This window comes from Pteropus vampyrus, unplaced genomic scaffold (assembly GCF_000151845.1).
Source record: "Pteropus vampyrus isolate Shadow unplaced genomic scaffold, Pvam_2.0 Scaffold114, whole genome shotgun sequence".
In the NCBI taxonomy this organism is placed as follows: domain Eukaryota; kingdom Metazoa; phylum Chordata; class Mammalia; order Chiroptera; family Pteropodidae; genus Pteropus; species Pteropus vampyrus.
In genome coordinates, this window is record NW_011888895.1 from 343500 (window position 1) to 352397 (window position 8898).

The following is an 8898-nucleotide window of genomic DNA, read 5'->3' on the forward strand; positions in this document are numbered from 1 at the left end:
GGGTGATCAGCGAGCAAAGAGCTTTGCAAATCTAGATGTGAGCAACAAAAAGGCAAGTTTCAAGCAAATGTTGACATTACGTCCTGCTGCAAAGGACAGAAAACCAAAGTAACGGTGACTTAAACATGAATGTTTCCTCTAAACAGTGGTCTGACGGGTGTCTCCATCAGCAGGAATCCAGGCTCCTGCCACCTCGATGCTCACCACCCTAAATGCGGTGCGCCCCTTTGTGGGTCAAGATGCTCCTCAAGTCTCGGCTAGGCGGCAAAGAAAGAAGGGGACCGCGCCCCCTCCCTGTAAGGCCGCGTCACAGAAACGGCAAACACCGCCTCCACTTATATCCCACGGCCTGGGATCTAGTCACACGGTCACAAAGAGACACACATGGGAAGTTGGGATTCTTGGTTCCAGGTGCTTTGTGCTCAGTTAAAAATTGGGGTTCTATTATTGCAGACGAGTGCATCTGTGTAGTAAGCCTTCGGCTTCTGACAAGTCACCACGTTCCACAGACGTGTCTTTATTTAGATTGCGTGCGGGCCCTGGCAGAAAGTCTGTGTGACTTACGGCGGGGGCTTTGGGTCACACGGTAGTTATTAGCCTCAGCTTCAAGATCGGGATCAGCCGTGTGGGAAAGCAGCATGACTACGTGATGGAGCCCCAGTCAGAACTCTGGACTCCAAGCTCGGGTGAGCGTCCCTGGTCGGCAGAGCTCCACGTGTGTTGTCACACGTCCGTGCTGGGACAGGAACGCTGTCCGTGGCTCCACCGGCAGAGGACAATGCAGGCTCCGCATCGGGTACTTTCCTGGACGCTGCCCTTGGAGGATTTTAATGTGTTCTTTTGCTGTCGTAAACGATCGTCATGAGTACAATAGTTTTTAGTGAGTTCTGAGACTTTCCAGCAAGTTATTGAAACCGAGGGTGGTTTTGGGAATCCCCCAAACTTGTCATTGGTCTCAGAAGTGAGAGTGGTTTCATATGCACCGTGCTCACTCTAACTTCATAGCATCTCGACCGTTTCCAAACGACGCACAGATGAGCAAAAGGACAAGGCTGCTTGTGGCCAGAGGCTTTATGCGCTCCGGGACTTACCTGCCTGCGCTGATAATGCAGGTACTGATATCTAAACGATCATAATTTATTCATGACATCCAACATGCTGCAATAAAAGATATTCTGCCATAGAAATGGGGGGAATGCTGGCAGAGGAAAGCAAACGGCCCTTTCGTCCGCCTAGGTATCCACACACCTTTCTTCCCGCATATAGTACAGGTTTATACCTTTCCCAAGGGCAATGACTTCAAAGTCCCATGCGGGCACATCCTCCAGCTCAAAAACTGGCTTCTTGGGTGGTACATCGAGCTCTTCATCAGGCCAGAGGGGCTCCTGGTGGCCTGGAGACCCGTGGACTAAGAGAAAAGCTATCTACTTCCAAATGAGCACCAAAATGAGCAGTCGGAAAAGAGGAGGTTAAGTAAAACCTCCCATTTGGAAAAGGGGCTTGTGGGAAACACCCAGCCGTCCTTGGCCTGTGGCAGCGACCGAATCCTCAAGGAGCGGTGAGGACCCCCTTGTCGGACAATAGAGCAAACTGCTCGGTCAGCCCACCCGAACACCTCTGGCTCTGGAACAAAGCCTCTTGGTCAGTTTCCTCCCTGCGCTGCTGGCCGAGGACCGCCTTTGTCCCTCAGCTTTAAAAGCCACATCGGAAGCGAGGATGATACCGTGGCACAGGCGTTGCTGTTTGGATGGTCCCGTCACCTGCTTTGAAGGCCAGTTTGTGGTTTCTTTAACAATATGATTAGCACCCTCACAAACTTAGTGGGCTTCTGGAACGTTCGCTCCATTTTAGGAACGTTGGATTTAGGAAATTGAAAAACAAAACACACAGAATTCCCAGTTAAAACGGAATTTCAGATAAACCATGAATACTTTAGAATGGAAAGATTTGAGGCAGCTTACCCTACAAAACTAGTTGTTGTTTATCTGAAATTCAAATTTAACTGGGCATCCCGTGTTTTATTTGGCAGCCCTATTCTATTGTCGAGAATCAAACCATAAATCCTTGCCTGGACAGTTAATTTTACTTATTTATTATTATTATTTTGCTTGAAGATGTCAGCTTTTTGGCTGCTGGTTGCCATGCTCCCCCATTCCCTTCTCTCCACTTTAATGACTGCTGCCTTCAGGCCTTATGAAGTGAAGTTTGGGAAGGTAACCCCCTCACACAGCTGTTTGCTTCTTGACTGCCTGGCAAAGAAATGGAAATATATAACCCTTTGTAAAACTTTGAGACATCACTGATGCCGTCCTCCTAGGCAGACCTTGCTTGGGGTAGGCAAGCGGTGGGGTTATTTAATCCAGCAAGACCTCAAAACACCAGCTTATCAGTCATATTACACTGCAGGCTCCAGGCAGAGAGGACATCCTTGGCAGAACGCTATTCCCCATTCTGTTTTCAGACTGGCTGGCTTTCACCTCTGTCTTGGACTTTAAGAAGTGTCAGGGAGCAGCTGAACATGCCCCAAATTCTGAATGTTTCCAAGCATTTTTTCCTAATGCTCAGCCTTGGTCACAGGTAGGATGCCTTCAAAGTAACACTGGGAACATGCCACCAGATGTCTCAACGCCATGTACAATGGTCGCCGTTCTCCCTGGCTATAATATCTGAGTCCTTGCCATCCACCTTGCCATCTCTCACTTCCAGATACCGAACTCTGTGTGGGTTAGGGTTAGAGTCAGCCGCAAGAGTCAGAAATCACACAAATTAGTATAGTTGTGTTCTACGGCCACTGAAACAAATCACCACAAACTTAGTGGCTTAAAACCACACAAACTCGTTATCTTAAAGTTCCAGAGGTCAGAGTCCGAAATGAGACTTCTGGAACTCAAATCGAAGTTTGGCAAAGGACTTTTTGATTATAGTGTGCCCACCCGCGTAATCCAGGATAATCTTCCCATCTCAGGATCTTGAACTTAACCACACCTGTGAAGTCCCTGCGTAAGGTAATATGGTCATGGCTATCAGAGATTAGGATGTGGACTATTTTTTTTTTTTTTTGAGGGGTGTATTACTCTGTCTACCACAACAAGGAAGAAGTTTATTTCTCTGGCAAATAAAATGTAGGCGGTCAGGGCCAGTACGGAGAGCTCAGGCTCTTTCTACCTTGCCCCGTTCCATCCGCGGCAAATAGTAGCCTCCACTTCACGTCCAAGAGGACTCCTCAAACTGTCACCAACACATCCAGATTCTCGCCAGCAGGGTGGAGGAAGGGGAACAGGAACGACTTGCAGTTGGTGTCCATTAATATCCCATTTGTCAGAATGTAGCCACGTGCCACACCTAGCTGCAAGGGGACTGAAGAAGGGAGGGATTATTCTGGGCAGCCACATGCCTAGCTTGAAAATTGGGGTTTCTACGATTGCAGAGGGAGGAGAGGACACCTACTGGGGGACATTCGCAATCCTCTCCATAGTTCCTGACCAAATCACTAAGATTTACATGCACATTTTCATAGAATGAGTTTAATTCACACGCAAGTGCACTCAACTCTAGAAGACGGCCAGGTTTTACTTAAGTGCTACTAGTCTCACACAGATCTTCAGAGTGAGACAACGAGCATCCTCTGTTTGGCACCCAGATCAATGTTCTCATTAAAAACAAACAAGCAAGCAAAAAAAAAAAAAAAAAAAACCAGAGACATTCACAAAGATAAGAAAAGAAGAACATGAAATGGAAGTTTGATGGTTCCAGAAATAAGCAGAACATCTTTTCCTGCAGAAGCTTAGCGTGGGCTGAACGATCTGATTATCAGTGAACGAGTACTATGAGCTCTTACTGACCGGGAGAGGGGGCGGGGGCAGCTGGAGGAGGCGCAGCTCAGAGTGGAGGTGAGCTTCATGAAGGACACATTGGCACACCTGATGGGAATGGGGGTTTGAATGAGACGTGGGATCCCTCTCGCTCAGCTCACGCCTCTTCAATAATCAAGTTCCATCGGGACAAGCTCTTAAAATACTCCCTATTGACCCATTTCCTTCCATCCTATGTTATTTCCATGATTGGTGTCCAGTTACTATTGTCTCTCACTAAGATTACTACAAACATCTCCTAACTGAGGTGTTTAGTGAGATGTTACTCTGTGACATATCCTGCACCTGGCGGCCAGAAGGGCTGTTCCCAAATGCAAAGCTGGTCGCCTCATGTTGTCGGTTGAATTGTGTTCCTCCCAAAAAGACATGTCAGAGCCCTGACCCCTAGCCCTTCAGAATGTGGCCTTATTCAGAGAAACGGTCTTTACAGAGGTGATCAAGGTAGAATGAGGTCACCCTATATGGAATTACTTGTTCAACCACCTCTCGTCCTTGCTAGGCTGTGAGCTAAGTGAAGAGAAGACCATATCTGTTTTGTTCCCAGTGAGTCCTCAGGATTTAGCATAATTTGTAATTGGCATCCAGCAAATAGATGTGAAAAAAACCGGTCAAATGAAGAACGTATTTTCCTTTAAAAAACTTTTTTCAATTACAGTTGACATTTAATATTATACTAGTTTCATGAGTAATATGTTTCCCATGAATTATGCGAGTAGCTCTGTTTCCATTTTCATCCCCGGCTTTTAGTGTTTTCAAACTTTCCAACATAGTGAGCTGAAAAAATTATACAGTGAAGACACATCTACCACCTAGATTCTAGAAGTAACACTTCGCTATATTTGCTTTATCACATATGTATTCCTCCACCAATCTCCCTTATTTATTTGATTTTGAGTTTTGAATCATAGATGCCCTCAAGGAGCCTGGCAGTTCAGTTTAGCAGGTATTCTTAGGACAGCCGGCTGTGACTATGCCTAAAAGTCAGGTCCGTGGCCCTTTATGCTCACACGATGATTGTGCCTATTTATAATTTTGAAGCTGGAGCTTTGTAGAGTTATCCAGCATTCCCTTTATTCCAGATCCTTCCCTATGTTCCGTGCAGGTATATATTCAACAGAGATTATCTCATACAACATCTTGCCCTCGGTTTAGGATCAAATAAAGAAACTGCCCAAACAAACCAAGAAGAACTCCATGATGGTGGAGAAAATCAAACGAACGGGGCCATAACTGAGATGGAGCAAGGACATCTCATCTGGAGGAGAGCCCGAGGCAGGCAGCCACTGTCCTGCTCGGTCAGGGTCAGAGAGGGTGAAGCAAGAGTGGAACTTCCGTACAGGACTGTGGTGGCACCTGACATCTCCTTGCCACCTGGGCCTCTTGGAATTCCAGAAAAACCCCGTAGTCTCTGAAGGATACAGAAGCCCAGGCTCACGAGCTGTTGGAAGTGATGGAAAAAAGAGATTTGGTGCCATCAAACGGGATACAGCTCAGCTCAGCTCAAACGGGATACAAAGAGCCGGTCGGTAAGGAGTGGGCTGCTCTCTGCCCAGAATCCTCACCCTTGCTGCAGGCCCAGTGGACACCCCTGCAGCCGATACAGGACGTGGAGTGGGGACACGGCCTCCGTCAGGTTAAACCTCAACTAGTCCAACCCCGGCATGCTCTTAGGCATTCATGAGCAATGGCAGGAAATCAAGGTAATTTCAGTGATTTTCACCCTGATGATGTCGTTCACGAAGGCTTCTCCTATTCGTTTCTGAGTTATTAACTTGACCCCATGGTACACATTTTTGGGGCTTGTTTTGAGTAAGTTCTGGCTACATTTACTATAAAAATTTTCTCTTTGTGGATTTACACTTTAGAATTTTGAATAACTCCAGTACACCAACTCTCAGAGCACAATGGTCTGTTGCGGACACGCTGTAGAAAGTTTATACTCGATCCATCGGCAGTCTCTCACAGCAGGTAACACAGACAACACAAACCAGTAAGACAAGTGCCTGGACCAAACGTTAACTTTAAACACGTCGAATTATAGGAAGACTCTGAGAATGAAATTAATGTAAGAGATAAACTACATGGTTTCAAACAAGTTTTCTTTTCCTTTTTGCCTTTTTAATACTGAGTTTATGATGCAGCATTCATCGACTTGGGTATTTGAGAGCTAGTTTAAATGTCTCCCCTGGAAATGGTAAGGATCTTCGGTAAGGAAGAACATGCAGAAATGAGTAAATTGATCTTGTACATAACTTAAAACAACACTGTCCTGGACTTCAGTTACAAAGGCCAACATAGCTGTGTTTTGCTTAAGGTCATTTAAATCGGTTCCTGGTTCTTGCAGTTGAAAGAATCCCAATTCTGCTCTTATCGGTTCTTTTACACTCTTTTTAAAAAAATTAATGATACATATTTTTTTAAGCAATAATAAATACTTTAAATGTAATGGTAAGTATGTTTGAAATAATGCATATTTGTGAGAAGAGCAAAAAAAGAACAAGATACCCAGAATCCTAATCAATCCAGTACAAACACTGTTAATATTTCGGGGAGTCCTTTTTCTGCTGGGCTGTGTGTGTGTGTGTGTGTGTGTGTGTGTGTGTGTGTGTGTGTGTGTGTAATTTAGAAACATGTTGCATATGTTCTGTTTCTTTTGTTTGCCTGTTTTTCACAGCTGTAATCATATTATAAAATTCTGTGTTTTTTAACTTTTATTTTAACACAACCATTTTCTCTTCATCGAAGTTAAACATGATTTGGTTATCCACACTGCATCACAAATCATCTCAAAACTTAGTGGCTTAAAACAATAGTCATTTTATTATTTCTCACAGTTCTGTGGGTCGACTGAGGCTCAGCTGAGTGGTTCTTCTGCTGGTCTTGCTTTGTGTCCTTTATGTGGCTGCAGTCAGATGGCAGTGGGGGTGGGACCTCTGAGATGGCCTCATATGCCAGGTCCTTGAAGAGGATGCCGGGAAAGCTGGTTTTAGAGCCTGGGAGCGCCTCGGAGTCACCCAACACGGTCTCTTCACCAGGGTCTGGGGGCTCCTTACGTGGTCCTCAGAGCTCCCACAATGCAAAAGCAGAAGTCGCCATTCCCTTTTAAAGCTCAGGCAGGCCTGGAATGCCTACCGCCTGCTATTGGTTAAAGTGAGTCGCATGTGCTAACATCTGTGTGACATGGCCCAGGCCCTTCTTCCCTACTTGCTCCTTTCTCGTTGGGACTTTTTCTAGCTATTCTTGCTTATTTATTATTCCAGATAAACTTTATAATCAATCTGCCTGGATCCAGGAATAAAGAGAAGATGGTGTTTTTGTTGGTATTGCTCTAAATTTATAAATTAAATAGGGACAAATGAACGTTTTAATGATGTTGAACCTTCCTATCCAGGCATATGGTATGCTTTTCCCTCTGTTGAAATCTACAGTTATGTCTTTTGTAAGACATTAATAATTTTTCTCCTTTGTCCTTTTTTTTACATTTCCCACTGTCTATGCCCAACTTGTTTTATTATTTCTTGAACTCTTTAATCCAACTAAGTTTTTTGGGGGGAGGAGGTGGGGGACTTACGGTGTGATAGCAAAATCTAAATGAATTTTTCTTCTAAATATCAAGCCATTTAGTCTAATTTAATTTACTGACTAATCCTCTGTTCTCTACTGATTTATGGTAACTCTTGTATCATTTATTAAAATCTTATATACTAATATATTGGGATCTTTTCTGAGCTATCTTGTCTAACTGGCCTTATGCCAGAATGATGCTATATTAACTCTTATAGCTTTACTATGTTTTATACTTAGTAAGGCTCTTTTTTGTACAATTAACATTTTTAAAAGATATATCTCTTAAACACTGTATTACTTTTTCAGAATTTTAACATAATAATTTCATTAAATTTCCTCACTAAAATTATATTGAGAGATTAATTAAGCCTAAGAATTAATCTTATAAGACCAGACAGTTGAATATATTTAGATTTCCTATTTAGAAAGAGTGTACATCTATCCACTTTTCATATTTCATATTCCTTAATTCACTCTTATTGCTTTATTCATGTGACTCAAACATATATTACAATCAAATTATTCCAAGTATTTTATATTTTTATTGCTATTGAGAATACAATCCTTACTTTCATTTTATTTTCTAACTGGTTATTGCTGTTAAATAAAAATGCCTATTGATTTTTGTATATGTAGCTGTTTTAAAATTTACAGGCACAACACATAAATGGCCAAAGAAGTAACAGTCTTCACCTCTCTATAAATTAGCCCAGTTTAGCTCTCCAGCAACCATTTGTGCTTAGGGTGGAGGAAAAAAATCAATCTTCCTATTAAGTTGCAACTCAATTGAAAGTGTTTTACATTCCCTTTCGCTCGCATCCTCATTCTCCTTCTCGCCTTCTCTCTGAACTATTCTACCTGGGATGGGAGAGGCGGACGGTTCAAAATGCCCTGTACCTCGACCAAGGTCCCAGCGGGAGTAACGTGCCATTTCATCGCCTGCAGCCCCACAGGCTGCGACACCACGCCAGAGGGATTTAGCTCTCTCCACTGCTGCCTCAGTCCACACCCCATTCCTGCTGGACCCTCTAATCCTCTGCTCCTTCATTTTCACTTGGTCTGCGTTTTCTATCATTTTCTGTGGCCCTGTCCATCTCCATCTCAAAGTGAGAAGCTGACTCCAGAGGACAGGAAGCCAGACCCCACCCCAGGATCTATTTTGCTATATTCTCTTGTCATATCTCTTTCTCCAAACCAGATCTCATATCTTTGGGACAATGCTCTTTATCACACAGTTTGTGATTCAGGGTGTAAATCTGATGAAGGGAGAGTTGGGTGGAGGTAACCTACTAGGAATTACAAGACATAAACATTCTTTAGATAATATTTCAAAAATATTATCCTACCACATATATTTATCTTATCTCCTTCTATTACGGAATGTAAACGTTCATGCATGCAAAGCAGAGACGTAGTATAATAAAGGTCCATGTCCTTGTCACCCAGCTTCAGTAAATAT